We start from the raw sequence: 16,551 nt of genomic DNA, 5'->3' as shown, positions 1-16,551 counted from the left end.
TTTCTTACGCTTCCTCCAAATGATGACCTACTTTATTATACTTAATAACTATTTTTAACCTGTTCCTCTGTCCCTTTTCCCACAGCCACTACCCTAGTTCAGATGGTTGTAAACTTTCTAATCCTACACTCAGCTAGCAGGCAGAGTCACCTTTCTAACTTAGATCTGAGAATGTTTCCCTCCTGCTTGAAAAACAGTGATGACTTCCCCTTGCCTAGAACGAATTGAATTTTGTTGCAGCATTCACGATGATTTTCCACCATCTGTCCCTATGGTAGATTGCATCACTATCTTCAGTTCTTCATTCCCCATGTCCTCTATGTATCTATGTCCTCTGTCATGTGACTTTACAGTTTCTCCCACTAAAAATCAGGATATAGTTCCTCAGCCTTTGGCTTTGGATTAACCATATGACTTGTTCTCTTGCACCTCTGCCAACGACGGGAGAGATGAAAACAGAAGCACTCTAGTTGAGTCCAGCCTAGATCAGCCAACCCATAGATATATGAGAAATAATAAACAAGGGTTGTTTGAAGCCACTGAGTTTGGGGGTGAGTTGTTATGTAACAACCTCCAAATCCTTTCCATGTAACTTTGTCCTGCAAAAGTCATGTATGATCCAATTACATGGAAGCCCTTGTCCTCAATGCAGTCCTTGAATTCTCTGCAGCTCCCTCCACTGGGGCATATCCTTCCTTTTTCTTTACCATCTTTTAAAATCCTATTCATCCTTCTAGGTCCAGTTACTGTGTCACGTTTTCTGTCAATCCTTCTCTGATGCCTCCGATCAAATTTATCATTGACTTCTTCAGTAAGCTCCCATAGCCCTTCATCCATAGCCTCTGGCATTCTAGATATTGATGCACCAATCTGCTTCCCACTTGCTTCTTCTTTATTTATTTTTTAGATGGAGTTTTGCTCTTGTTGCCCGGGCTGGAGTGCAATGGCATGATCTTGGCTCACTGTAACCTCCACCTCCTGGGTTCAAGCAATTCTCCTGCCTCAGCCTCCCAAGTAGCTGGGATTACAGGCACACACCACCAACACCCAGCTAATTTTTGTATTTTTAGTAGATACAGGGTTTTCACAATGTTGGCCACGCTGGTCTCGAACTCCCGACCTCAGGTAATCCACCTGCCTCGACCTCCCAAAGTGCTGGAATTGCAGGTGTGGGCCACTGTGACCGGCCCCTACTTGCTTGCAAGTTCCATTGGGCCCAGCACAGTGGCTCACACCTGTAATCCCAGCACTTTGGGAGGCTGAGGTGGGAGGATCACAAGGTCAAGAGATCAAGACTATCCTGGCCAACATGGTGAAAACCTATCTCTAATGAAAAAACAAAAATTAGCTGGGCATGGTGGCATGCACCTGTAGTTCCTGCTACCAGGGAGGTTGAGGCAGGAGAATCACTTGAACCCAGGAGGCAGAGGTTGCCGTGAGCCGAGATCACACCACTGCACTCCAGCCTGGGAGACAGAGTAAGACTCCATCTCAAAAAAAAAAAAAAGTTCCATTAAGGGAGGTGTATCTGTATTCATCTATGCATCCTCATCAGTGCCCTATATATATATATTCCAGAAACGTTTACTAGAAAAATGGAGTGAAGTAATAAAAAGAGAAATAAATTGAAATGCACTATCTGCCTTTATGACAAAATAGGGTTGATGACATAATGATTTTCTAACATCACGCGGAGTTTAAACTTCAACACTGACATCACTGGACAACATAAACTGAAAAATATTAGTAGAAGTGGAGAAAAATCTGCTAAGATCTTAATTTGACCAGGCTAATGTTAATGTGTAATTTTCAAAGGGGTAAAATTATGATTCTCATGCAAGTATAAAATGAACTCAGCACTAAATGAGGGAACCAGTAAGATGTTAAGACTCATTTAAAGAGCATTTGAGGAACTAGGTAATATTAATGTGAGCAATTTAAGAAATATTGGGATAAGAACTTTGAGTTGAGGCCGGGCGCGGTGGCTCAAGCCTGTAATCCCAGCACTTTGGGAGGCCGAGGCGGGTGGATCACGAGGTCAACAGATCGAGACCATCCTGGTCAACATGGTGAAACCCCGTCTCTACTAAAAATGCAAAACATTAGCTGGGCATGGTGGTGCGTGCCTGTAATCCCAGCTACTCAGGAGGCTGAGGCAGGAGAATTGCCTGAACCCAGGAGGCGGAGGTTGCGGTGAGCCGAGATCACGCCATTGCACTCCAGCCTGGGTGACATGAGTGAAACTCCGGCTCAAAAAAAAAAAAAAAAAAAAAGGAAAAAAAAAGAACTTTGAGTTGATACAAAACTGATTAATTACTTATAGAACAGTAAATTATAATCTTCGTAAATATCTTTTTCAGTAGACAGAAATTATTTTCATTTCTACCAGACAAAAATCTACATACTAACATGTAATTTCACTAAGTCTGGGAATTTTAATAAATAGTTTTAGCACTAATCAGTCATTATGGAATTATAATGCTTAGTAATCATTCAAACTATTTTGTAGGTCATATTAATCCTCTAGATTTGGATTATAACAGGAAGGCATGTTAAGCCAATTAAATATTTATTGACTGTCTCTGTGTGCAGATAAACACAGACACTATGTACTAAATTCAACTTATCCTCTGCCTTCACATTTAACATTATAAATTTTTTAGTTTGCTTTATTCTTTAGAGTTTATAATAAAATTTCCTGAATATATAGTTTGATTTGTTCTTTGTAACAGCCCTGCATAGTAAGAATGGCAGGTGTGACGATGTCCATTTTATTAGTAATCATGCCTTAGTTCTGTAACTTGGTTGGGGTCCTTCAGCTTATAAGTCACACATACAGTCTAGATTCAAAACAGTTTCCTACTTTTGAGTACAGTGTTCCTCTCTTTCCATCTATAGCTTCCTTCTGGAGAATCTCTTGAAATAATTTGTTGATCATGTCTTATTATTTTCTATTTACATTTTTAAATAGCACTTTAGAGCTGAGTCTCCAAACTGACAGAAGCCATGGAACTAACATAGCTTGAAATACTATGTATTTGGCCTGCGTGAGGTGATGACATTTTTTTTTTTTTGAGACAGAGTTTCACTCTTGTTTCCCAGGCTGGAGTGCAATAGCGCGATCTCGGCTCACCACAACCTCTGCCTCCTGGGTTCAGGCAATTCTCCTGCCTCAACCTCCTGAGTAGCTGGAATTACAAGCACGCGCCACGATGCCCAGCTAATTTTTTGTATTTTTAGTAGAGACAGGGTTTCACCATGTTGACCAGGATGGTCTTGATCTCTTGACCTCGTGATCCACCCGCCTCGGCCTCCCAAAGTGCTGGGATTACAGGCGTGAGCCACCGTGCCCGATGACATTTTTAAATTCAAAAATCAAGTCAAGATTTGGGGTTTTCTCTTAAAAATGGTAAGTTTTGGCCAGGCACAGTGGCTCACCCCTGTAATTTCAGCACTTTGGGATGCCAAGGTGGACTGATCACCTGAGGTCAGGAATTTGAGACCAGCCTGGCCAACATGGTGAAATCCCATCTCTACTAAAAATTAAAAAAATTAGCTGGACATAATGGTGCACACCTGTAGTCCCAACTACTCGGAAGGCTGAGGCATGAGAATCACTTGAACCCAGGAGGTGGAGGTTACAGCGAGCCGAGATCACACCACTGCACTCCAGACTGGGCAACAGAGCGAGACTCCATATATATATATATATATATATATATATATATATATATATATATATATAAAGGTAGGTTTGGTGGTGCTTGGCATTCATCTTTGTATGACAACCACAGGCTCGAGGTGGGTGGCTGCTGCCCTGTACAGACAGCACCCACCCAGACTGACTCACTCTTATGGCCCTCCTAATGTCTCAGGGCACTGAGTTTGCAACCCTTGCTCACCTCTTTGATGCTTCCTCTTTCTGCTTTGAGTTCCATGCAACGTGCAACACCCACATAGCCCTAAGGAGAGCCAGTGTTTTGAACGTGCATGCAGGAAGAACTCTGCAGCTCCCTGGGTGGGTCTGCGGCTTCCTCTGCAAGATGGGCTCTGTCACCGGGCCCCATTAGGGGGAACTAATGAGCACATATTTTCAGGTCCTGTTCTCTGTGGCTAATACAGTTTAAAAAGCTTGGAATAAGACATAGAGATTCAGGGGAGGATGGGAAATATATTTTTGTGGTTTAGAATAATATTTCGCAAAGCTGTGCTTTCTGAAAGATTGCTATTCACCTGCGTTAACAAAGGTTAGGTTAGGTTAGGCTAGATTAAATTAGGTTAGGTTTAGCAAAGGTTAGATTAGGTTTGCGGACATAGTCTTGGAAAAAGCATTCTGATAATTCTCTAAAGAGATAGAATGTTGTCTAGCACATAAACAGGAGATTAGATAATTTTAGGTACAGCTGCAGGGTTCCCCGTGCCTGTATTCCCCTTTAGGACTAAGTTAATTAACATCTCCTAAATCAAACACTAATTATTCATCAACAGATATGCATGCGACAGAGGCGAAAGGAAATTAATTGCCTAGTCTTCTGCACTTGGACTAACTTGACTGAGAGGAGTCCCCTCTGTTAACCAAAAAAGTGACGAAGGTAGGTATCTCAATTGATAGAGGTTTATTTAACCAAAGTTTGAGGATGCACCCAGGAAAAATAAAAACGGCGACCTGTGCTTTCCTAAGAGAGTTTTGGAAGCTCCATTTTTAAAGGGAAAAGGACAAGAAGAAGGGAAATTAAGGAGGGAGGGAAGTCAGGGAGGCAAATGGTTATGTTCTTGTGAGGCTCTGATTAGTGCTCAGTAAATCTACATTTTGCATACAATAAAGGAAATGCGAAGAGAGGGAGTAACTGAAAAGTCAATTGTGCATTTGTCTCAGGGTAGGTGGAGGGACGATTTCTGGTCTGTTCTTGTTAAAAATAGATGCTTGGTGCTGCAAAGAAAATTAGCACTGAGACAAACGATCTTTCAGCAATGCAATTTTTCCTTCCTGGACTGCAGGAAGGGTACTCTCATTAGCCATCTTGCCATGAGAATACAACAAACAAAGGAAAGCATACATATTTATTTCTTATGCATTTGGGATTGTCCTTACTGCTGTTTGATCTCGGTTGGCTGGAGCCAGACCTCACAATCTAAACTAAAACCCGATTGGCTAATAACTTGAAAAAACAGGCAAAAGCAATGGAGAGCTGGGACATGCCTGTGAGCACGTCCACCACAGATATCTTTGTTAAAGTACAAGGACATAGAATGTACTATGTGTCTGTAAGCATGGCACGTCTAACAGCTACATAGGATAGAACTTAACAAGGTTATCAGCACACTTATTCTTTAACAAGGCAGGCAGATCACTTTAGGTCAGGAGTTGGAGACCAGCCTGGGCAACATGGTGAAAACCCATCTCCACTAAAAATACCAAAATTAAGCCAGGTGTGGTAGTGGGCACTTGTAATCTCAGCTACTCGGGAGGCTGAGGCATGAGAATTGCTTGAACCGAGGAGGTAGAGGTTGCAGTGAGCTGAGATTGTGCCACTGCACTCCAACCTGGATGACAGAAAGACTCCATTTCAAAAAAAAAAAAAGAAAAGAAAAGAAACCTATTTTTTTTCATAAAACTCTATGTAAAGGGTAAGGTGGGGTGGAAGGTAGGGAATATGCTGGAAAGATGTCTGAAGGAACTGACCACGGTTAGAATGCTTTCCCAGCTGCTAGTACCTGAAAACCTGACTCAAAGCTCATTTAATAATAAAATAAGTTATTGATTATGAAACTGAAAAGGTGGGGCTTCCAGGGGCTCAATAATGTCTCAGCGGGCCTGGTTTCTTTCCGTCTCTTCTGCATGCTGGGGAGTCGCTTCATCTCTCATGATCCCAACAGTTCCTAGGGCTACATATTTCCTCATTCAGGGAGGTAGAGAGTATCTTTGCTTCAATATCCTAGAAACAGATGTGAATATCACTTTGATTGGACTGGCTTATGTCACATGACTGATCTGGAGCCAAATTCCTTGGCCAGGGCAATGGGCTATGATGATTGACATAAATCATTGAGGACCCAAACGTGGAGCTGAAAGTGAGGCAACGTCTGCACCACCAGCCTGAGCACTGGTGGGGAGAGGACATTTCCCAAAGGAAGTGTGGGGAAACTTGTCCTAGATGAAAGGGGAAAGGAGCTGCCATAGCTCCTTCTACTCATACTAGTAGTTGAGTACAAACAATCACAAAAAAAAGTAATGGTTGTAGCTCTGAGCTTTGGATCATAGGATAACTAGTGATTTTTACTCTCTTTTCTACACTTTACTGTATGTCTGAGTTTATTTATTTATTTATTTTGAGAGCAAGTTTTGCTCTTGTTGCCCAGGCTAGAACGCAATGGCCCTATCTTGGCTCACTGCAACCTCCACCTCCCAAGTTCAAGAGATTCTCCTGCCTCAGCCCCCTGAGTAGCTGGGATTACAGGTACCTGCCACCATGTCCAGCTAATTTTTTGTATTTTTAGTAGAGATGGGGTTTCATCATGTTGGCCGGGCTGGTCTCGAACTCCTGACCTCAGGTGATCCACCCACCTTGGCCTCCCAAAGTGCTGGAATTACAGGCATGAACCACCACGCCTGGTCATCTGAATTCTTAACAATGAGACTACATTAATTTCCTAACTAAGTTACTTCTACTTTTTAAATCTAGCAAAATAAACGACACAATAAATGATGAATATAAGTTTTTTTGGCTTTGAACTTGCCTCTCCTCCCCTAAAGCACTGTCCTTGCAGCAAAACTGGCTATTCTGGCCTTTTCTTTAAGTAAAAAAAAAAAAAAAAAAAAAAGATCTCACTATTCACAGAGTCTCCCTCCTACCCACCCTCTCTCACTTAACAATTTAGCAGTGCCTGCACTTGTTCTTCCCCGCTTCACTGTGCTATTCTGGGCCATGGTAATTGTTCAGCCAGTGGAGAGTTCTCTTCTGTGACAACTGAGATACCTCAAGCTAAGAATAGGACTCTGACTGATGGAGGAAGGTGACAGCCGTGGGCTGGGAGGAACTTTGCTTTTTGCCAGGGCTTCATTAAGAGGCCTAAAACTCAGCTTCATTCTTTGCTTCTCGGTTTGCCATCCGCCTGTGGTTTTGCTCTCCCACATATTTCTGTGAAATCTTGTCAGCTGCATCATCACACAAATAGTATGGGCTCGAGAAGCTTATGGAGAGCTCCAGGGAATGTTTCTTCTCAGCTTCCAGCTGGGGACCCTGGCTCTAAGTTTGCCAGATAATTCTCTATTGCACCTTTGCAAGTCTTTCCTCAGAGGCATTTTGGGTTGAGGCCAAAAGGATATTTTTGCATTTTCTAAAAGCTTCTAAGAAAAACTGATGAAGCTCTCTGCCCCCTTTGCACAGTAAGTGCTGCTGTAAAGCAGCAAATTATTTTGAAGTTAGAGGATGGGGCTCCCTCACTGCCTCACTCTGTAGCTTTGGGCAATGTAAGCTTTTCGAACCTCAGCTTTCTCATCTGTGAAATGGGGGTTATTTAAAACCCCCTCTTGGTGGTGGTGTGATGATTAAATAAGTGTTTGGAACATATCTAACACAAGAAGTGCCCAAAGAATGCCAGCCAATATTCTCCTACAGAGGAGAATGTCTATAAGATTCTTAAGAAGTTCCATGGGCTCAAGCTCCAAGGCCCAGAGTGGCAACCTCAAAAATGCACCCATAGACAGTGCTGGTTTCTTCTTCTTCGGGGTCTCATGCTCCTTCCTTCCTCTGAGTCCCTTGGATCCCCTCTCACATAGACCAACCTGTGTGAGATCCTTGCCTTGGCTTCTGCTTCAATGAACCCAGGGCAAGATGGGCATAAATTTGCAAAAACAGCAGAGTATTCTGAAGTTGTTCATAGCTACACTTCACATGAATAAGCGTCATTTGGTCACAGGAATAAGCATCATTTGGTCACAAAAAAGATGATGATAACAATGTTGACAAGAATTAGGATGATTTAGGATTCTTTGGGGAACATTGCTGATGATGCCACTACTCTTTGGTATTCAGCTCATTATATTCTACAAATCTTGATTTAGCAAACCAAGCAAGAAGGACTGGATGTGTATGAGTTGGAGGAGGCCTTAAGGGAAGCCAAAAGCTGGACATGCTAAAGCACACAGGTATGAACTGATTCGAACTCCCCATACCCCCTATACCTTCTGTTATTTCTGTTAAAAAAAAGTGTGTGTGTGTGTGTGTGTGTGTGTGTGTGTTGAGAGGTTATAAAATACCCATGCCTGAAACAGAGTTCTAGCAAACATAACATCAGGATAAGAGATGGTCTTTGTCTCTGTCGGTTTTCTGCTGCTATAACAGAATACCACTGGGTGGGTAATTTATTAAAAAGGAATTTTATTTGGCTCATGGTTCTGGAGGTTGGGAAGTCCAAGAGTATGATGCCAGCTTCATGCAAGGGGCATCCCATGGCAAAAGGCATCATGTGGTGAGGAATCACGAGAGAGAGACAGAGAAAGTTGGGCAGAATTCAGCCTTTTTATCAGGAGTCCATTCCCAAGCCAACTAACCCAGAACCTAGATAACAGCATTAGTCCATTCAAACAGCCTTCGTGACCTAATCACTTTTTATTTTATTTATTTATTTAGAGACAGAGTCTCACTCTACTGCCCAGGCTGGAGTGCAATGGTATGATGTCAGCTCACTGTAACCTCTGCCTTCCAGTTCAAGTGATTCTCCTGCCTCAGCCTCCCAAGTAGCTGAGATTACAGGAATGTGCCACCATGCCCAGCTAATTCTGTGTTTTTAGTAGAGACAGGATCTCACCATGTTGGCCAGGCTGGTCTCAAACTCCTGACAGATGATCCACTGCCTCAGCCTATCAAAGTGCTGGGATTACAGGTATGAGCCACCATGCCTGGCCCTTTATTACTTCTTAAGGTGCTCTTCCCATTACACTTCAGTTTTAATGTGGGAGTAGAATTAAAGTTGAAAACATAGTACCCAGTGATGCTAGAAGACCAGGGCCATTCTGATTCCTGATTCTTTGTGTGTGAACAGTTTATCTATTTTGGATCTTGGGATGCTCTTAGGCACTTCATGTCTGATATTTTAATATTTCCAAAAGATACATTTGTGGGTGAGGACTTTTTTTTTTTTTTTTTTTGAGACAGAATTTTGCTCTGTTGCCCAGGCTGGAGTGCAATGGTGCAATCTTGGCTCACTACAACCTCCGCCTCCTGGGTTCTAGAGATTCTCCTGCCTCAGCCTCCTGAGTACTTGGTACTACAGGTGTGCACCATCACGCCTGGCTAAGTTTTGTATTTTCAATAGAGACAGGGTTTCACCATGTTGGCCAGGCTGCTCTCGAACTCCTGACCTCAGGTGATCCTCCTGCCTCAGCCTCTCAAAGCGCTGGGATTGCAGGCATGAGCCACTGTGCCCAGCTGAGGACTTTTTTATTCATTGCACTTGGGCATGTTGTGGGTCTTTCAGTCTGAAGACTTAGGTTTGTCAGTTCTGACTTTAAAAAATTCTTCGTTAATTTTCTTCTTTTTTGTGTTTCTGGACCTCCTATTCTTAAGATACTGGATCTCCTAAATTCATTTTCTAGTTTTTCTCATATTTTTTCTCTTATTATTCATCTCTTTTGTCTTTGTGTTTTTTCTGAGATTTTCTCAAATTTTTTTGTTTACCAAAAGAACATCAGTTTCTCAAAAACTTATTTTATTTCTTGCTCTTGAGATATTCTGAATTTTATCTTCTAAATATTCTAGTAAAAATGTATTGCTGACACTATATTTTTAATTTCCAAGTTCACTTTCTTGTTCTTTATTTAAAGATATCCTCTTCCAGTTTATCATTGTCTATCATCACACTGAAAATAAGTGTTTTGTTTTGCTTTAATCTTTTCCTGCTTTCTTCATTGTCTGTTTCCTCTGAGATCCTTATTCCTTTTGTTTTCTTAATCTCTTTCATGTGTGAGAGGCTTTCCTCAAGTGTTTGGTGATCTTGGCTGACCATTCATGTTTGATAATGACTCCTAATGAAGGAAAGTATGGAAGACATATCCAAGTGCAAAGACACGCTGAGAGCAGAACAAATGAAACAGAAATGCAGAACCATAGCGGGATTGGCACCACAGACCTGCTGGTCTTTACTTTTGGGAACAGGCATAGTCAGCCAGGAGTTTGACTCCAATAAGTAGGGGTAAGAAAAACTGTTTTTCATGAAATCCATAGTTTTAATATTCGTCTCAACCATCAAATAGAGTGAGAGCAAAATGTAGATTATTCAGATACACAAAAACTAAGATGGTTTAATACTCCCAGACTTTTGCCAAAAGAATTATTAAGTGATGCATCCACTTTGGAAGTAAAGGTAATCTAAAAAGATAAACAAGATAAAGTGGATAGAAATTGAAACAGTATATCAGTGAATATAATTAATTATCAACTGTAAAAATTGGAAAGCATTTTATTTCTTCTTTGAAACAGCTTAATTGAGGTATAACTTATACGCCATAATATTCATGCCCAGTCCAGTGAGTTTCAGTGAATCCATGCAGTTGTACAACCAGCCAACAGGCCAGGGTTAGAGCCCCCCCATCACCCACAAACTTTCCCACATGGCTGTGAACAGTCAATCCTTGCTGTCATTCTGAGCCACAGACTAACACTGATTTGCTTTCTGTTCCTATCATTTTGCTTTTTCTAGACATTTTATATAAGCAAAATTGGACAACATGTATTCTTTGTCATCTGACTTCTTTCAGTAACCATAATGTTTTTAAAGTTTGTAAATGTTATTGCATGCTTCTTGCTTTCATTTGCATTAAACAGATTTTTTTAGTGTACAATTTCCACTCCTCTGATTTTTAACCACTTTATTGAGATTTAATTAACATATCCTATAATTCACCAATTTAAAGTATATAATTCAGTGTTTTTTTAAAGTATAGTCATAGAGTTGTGCATCAATCACCATAATGAATTTTAGAACATTTTCATTACTCCAAAAAGAAACCCCTCACTCCTTAGCCATCACTCCACAGTCTCCCCATCTCCCTAGACTCTGGGAACACTGATCCACTTTCTGTCTCTATGAATTTGCCTATTCTGAATGTTTCAAACATATGCAATTTTACAATGTGATGATCTTCTGCAACTTGCCTCTTTCACTTAGCATAATGTTTTCAATATTCATGTTGTAGCATGTATCAGTACTTAATTCCTTTTTATGGTTGAATGATATTTCATTATAAGTATATACTGTTTTTTTTTTTAAATCCATTAATCAGTTGATAGCTATTCAGGTTATTTCCATGTTTTGGTTACTGTGAATAATGATGCTATGAACATTTGTGTACATCTTTATGTGAACATTGGTTTTCATTTCTTCTGGGTATGTACCTCGGAGCATAACTCCTGGGTCAATTCTCTACGTGAACATTTGAGGAACTGTCAGACTGCTTACCAAATTGGTTTCGCCATTTTGAATTGTTACCAGCAATAGATGAAGGCTCCAATTCTGCCACATTCTTACCAACCCTTGTTATTATGTCTTTTTAAAAATGATGTCCATCTTAGTGGGTATGAAGTGTTATCTCATTGTGACTTTGATTTACCTTTTCCTAACAATGAAGACAAGAAATCCACAAACATATTGAAAGATTTTACCACACCTTGAATAAAAATATATACTTTAAAAAAATGATTTAAAAGATTTAATCAAATTAACAAGCAAACTTGCTTTAGATATTTTTTCGATAACATGGGTTATTTATAAAAGATTGCCAACTCACTATTTTCAGAGGAAGTTTGAACATATTTCCAAAGGACTGATATTTCAGCTCAGATGACATTTTACTAATCATGATGGAATTAAATTAGAAAGACATTTTAAAATCACACATGTATTGGGAAGTTTTAAAATGATCTCTTGAATAACTTTTTTGAGTTTAGGAGGAAATCACTGGGAATTACATAGTATGTAGAAATAAGTGATTAGGAAGGTAGTATATATAAACTTATTGCCTCTAAAACCGTATATATAGTTGTTGAGATAGGAGAAAACCAAACCATTTTTCCTACTCTAACTCCCAATACATTCGATACAGAATACTTCATCTCTAATCAATAAAATGTGTAGGGATTTCTCCCCAACAACAATCAATTCTTCATTGTTGAGTGACCTACAGTGTAATTAAATTCTGACATTACTTACCTGGAGATACTGTCAGATCCCACAGGTTAAAGGCTCACTCTCACAATGCTGTCCCCCCTTCAGATGCTAGTTACAAGTCCCAGGTCATATTTGACCATGGGTCATGGTCATTTGGTCATTGGTCATGTCAAGGCGACCATGACCTTGTCTTTAAGTGCAATTAGTTTGCAAGAGCAGCTCACAGAACCGAGGGAAACACTGTACTTACATTTACCCATTTATATAAAGGATATTACAAAGGATGCAGATGGATAGTCAGGTGTCTTCTGGAGATGCATAGGGCAAGGCAGGTGGGAACGGGTGTGGAGCTTCCATATCTTCTCTGGCTGCTCCATCCTCCAGGCACCTCCACGTGTTCCAAAACTTAGAAGCTCTCAGGGATATTTACAGCGGTTTTATCAGGTAGGCATGACTATTAACTCAGTCTCCATCCCCTCTTTCCTTCCTGGAGGATGGGGGTTGGGGCTGAAAGTTCCATGCTTCTAATTATGCTTGGTTTTTCTGGTGACCAGCTGCCATCCAAGAGCTCACTAAGAGTCACTTCACTAGAACAAAAGATACTCCTATCACCCAGGAAATTCCAAAGGCTTAGGAGCTCTGTACCAGGAACCAGGAGACAGAGACCAAATATATATTTTTTCATTATTTCATAGTCTAATTCCTTGTTATTTTTGAAAAACAAGTTTGAAAATAAATGAGTTATGTATCCAATTCAAGAAGCTAGAGGAACTACAGAATAACTTAAAGTAAGCAAATAAAATGAAATAATAAAGGAAAAATGCAAAAACCAGAAAGAATTAATAAAGAAGATTAACAATACTAAAATGTGTTACTTTGACAAAAAATATGAAACAGACAAAATGCTAGCCTGACTGACCAAGAAAAGACATAAAGGACACTAATATAAAATATTAGGACCAAAGTATTAAAAATAATTACTGATGCAATTGAGATTTTAAAAATAAAAAGACTGCTATAGTTTTGTACCAATAAACTTGAAAACTTTCATGTGGTTGAGACTGCTGGCTTTCCAAACCCATTCTTCTATTCTTCTTCAGTAATGGAACTTCGGATTTTTTTTTTTTTTTTGAGATGGAGTCTTGCTCTGTCACGTAGGCTGGACTGCAGTGGCATGATCTTGGCTCACTGCAACCTCCGTATTCTGGGTTCAAGCGATTTTCCTGTCTCAGCCTCCTGAGTAGCTGGGACTACAGGCGCACGTCACCACATCCAGCAAATTTTTGTAATTTTAGTAGAAATGGGGTTTCATCATATTGGTCAGGCTGGTCTCGAACTTCTGACCTCAAGTAATCCACCCGCCTCAGCCTCCCAAAGTGCTGTGATTACAGGTGTGAACCACCTTGCCCGGCAGGAACTTCTGATTTTTAGTTAGGTTCATGATAATATGGTTTGGCTCTGTGTCCTGACCCAAATCTCGCCTTGAATTGTAATAATCCCCACTTGTCATGGAGGGACCCAGTGGGGGGTAATTGAATCATGGGGGCAGGTCTTTCCTGTGCTCTTCTCTTGAAAGTAAATAAGTCTCATGAGATCTGATGGTTTTATAAAGAGGAGTTCCCCTACGCATGCTCTCTTGCCTGCTGCCATGTAAGATGTGACTTTGCTCCTCATTTGCCTTCAGCCATGATTGTGAGGCCTCCCCAGCCATGTGGAGCAGTGAGTCCATTAAACCTCTTTTCTTTATAAATTATCCAGTCTGAGGTTTGTCCCTGTTAGCAGCATGAGAACAGACTAATACACATGGCTACCTGAATAAAGAATCCATTTATTAGCAATCCTTATAACTAGGAGTTCTGATCAATGAATTAGAGTAGATATTGTGTGACAACTTCTGGGAAGTTCTCTAAAAAGTCAGTTGGTATCTACCCCTTTCTCTCTCTTCATTACTTCATCAATCAGCTATCTGGAATGTGGACATGATGTCTGGATCTGAAGCAGTGATGTTACACCATGAGGTGGAGTCGTGTGTAGAGAATAGCAGAGCAGCAACATAAAATAAACCTACATCCCCAATAACTTTGTGAAGCTATCTGCCAATCCTGTACAGGCTACCTCTGAAATTCTTTTATGTCACTGAAAAATGAACTTACAGCTTGTTGAACTGATGTTATTTTAAGTTTTCTGCTACTTGCAGCCATCAGGAGCATTTGTGATGTAGCATTTCTCAATGCTGAACTATTGATTACAGATTTTTTTTGGTCAAGCTCTGACTCCCATTTTGAGAAGTATCTTAGTATGTGTTGGGCAATTCTTTTGTATGCATCTGAGTTACAAAATGTAACACAATGTCATCTAATTCTTTCTTGGGTCTCATAAAGCAAAACTCTGCAAGGGAAATATCTATTTAATCAAGGTCATTTCTCCAACAATGAACATTTGTTTCACAATTAACAATTTTCTACCCAACTGATCTGTTTCAGCACTTTTCTAGATACACAATAACTTCTCATTTCCATGAAGAATTGTACTGTAATCTTTTTGAAGATTGCTTAACGCAACACATACATATAATAATGCACACAATTGAATTGAAGTTATGATAATGTGAACAGCCATGATGAAATTCAGTTTTGTCATGGCAGCAACAAATGTCATGACGATTGCTGGTGAACAACAAATTATACAATGTCATAGATTGCTAGAGGCAGCCTCACTTCAAAGATAATAAAATGGCCTAGAATTAATGACATATAAATAGGTTTTGATATCTAACAAGGAAAACTATTTCATCATGATGATGAAAGAGTTCTAAGGCACTAAATTTTGGGAGTGATTTGCTCTGCAATAAAAGCCAAGGGACGAAATCATTGACCAAGTAACTGGGAAATGCCTCTCTCTATAAAATTATTTGTACAAATTCCTAATTAAATAAAAAGTTGGACATCTATCTGTACAACATCAATTTGTGACTGCACATTTTCTGTGCTTATGACAAAAGGAGAGATGACTTCTGAGTCACTCTCTTTAGTTTAATGTCAACTTGTTCTTTCTGTAAATAACTATCTAGCTTGGGAAAGCTGAAAGTCACCCAGACTTGGGCTAGACAGGAAAGACAGGTGAGCTCAGATAAACCACAACTCACATTGTGGCTGAGAACTCAGACCGATATTTATGACCATTTATGCCAAAGATTCAGTCATTTTAAAATACGTGCTTTTAGTGGTAATACACCTTTCCAGAATTAAAAGGTTCTCCCTGTTGTCACTTCCATTCCAGTCCCTGTCCTCTCCTACAGAGGAATAAAGTGTCATCGTATCATTTGAGCAACCTAGCGCTTACATTTTTAAAGAGAATATTATTTTGCTATGGCTAGAATTTGAAGCTGGGTGACGGCACATTGGGATTCTTTGTTCAGTTTTCTCTAGCCTGTAGCATGTTTGAAAATAATAAAACATTTATTGAAAAGGCTGCAATTTTAAACATAGTTTCAAAGAATGATGACTAATTATTCAATGAGTATTTAACCATATCAGTGTTTAATAATTAGGCACTCAATTAGGCTTCTTACTCTTTAAGAAGCATCTAAATCATTTCTGCTAGAATTAGACTTTCAAATATTTATGAGTGAAATGATGATGATGTTTTCAGTTTGCTTTAAAGAGCTCTAGTGGTGGAGGGAGTAGAGTATGGAGGGAACAAGTCTGGCCATCAGTTGGTAATGGTCGAAGCTGGGTGATGGGTACATGAGACTTTTTTCCTGTCCTCTCTACTCTGGTGGCTGCAAAAGATTTTCAGCAATAAAAACACTTTAAAAAATGTTCATGGGGCCAGGCGCAGTGGCTCACACCTATAATCCCAGCACTTTGGGAGGCCGAGGTGGGCAGATTACTTGAGGTCAGGAGTTCGAGACCAGCTTGCCCAACATGATGAAAACCTGTCTCTACCAAAAATACAAAAAATTAGCCAGGTGTGATGGCACACACCTACAATCTCAGCTACTTGGGAGGCTGAGGCAGGAGAATAGCTTGAACCCAGGAGGCGGAGGTTGTAGTGAGCCGAGATCATGCTACTGCACTGTAGCCTGGGCTAGAGTAAGACTCCATCTCAGAAAAACAACAAGAACAACAATGTTCATGGTCCTGCAATTTAATTTCTAGGCATCTATCCCAAAAAATTGAAAACAGGATTCAAATAGATAGTTGTACACCCATTGGGTTCATAGCAGCATTATTCATAATAGCCAAAACGTGAGAACAGCCCAGATGTTCATCCACAGTTGAATGGATACTGGGCAACAGAGCAAGACTCCATCAAGAAAGAAAGAAAAAGAAAGAGAAAGAAAAAGAAAGAGAAAGAAAGAAAGAAAAAGAAAGAAAGAAA

This window comes from Sapajus apella, unplaced genomic scaffold (genome assembly GCF_009761245.1).
Source record: "Sapajus apella isolate SASKATOON/1434 unplaced genomic scaffold, GSC_monkey_1.0 scaffold24, whole genome shotgun sequence".
Lineage (NCBI taxonomy): Eukaryota > Metazoa > Chordata > Mammalia > Primates > Cebidae > Sapajus > Sapajus apella.
Note: the sequence above shows the minus strand (reverse complement) of the source record.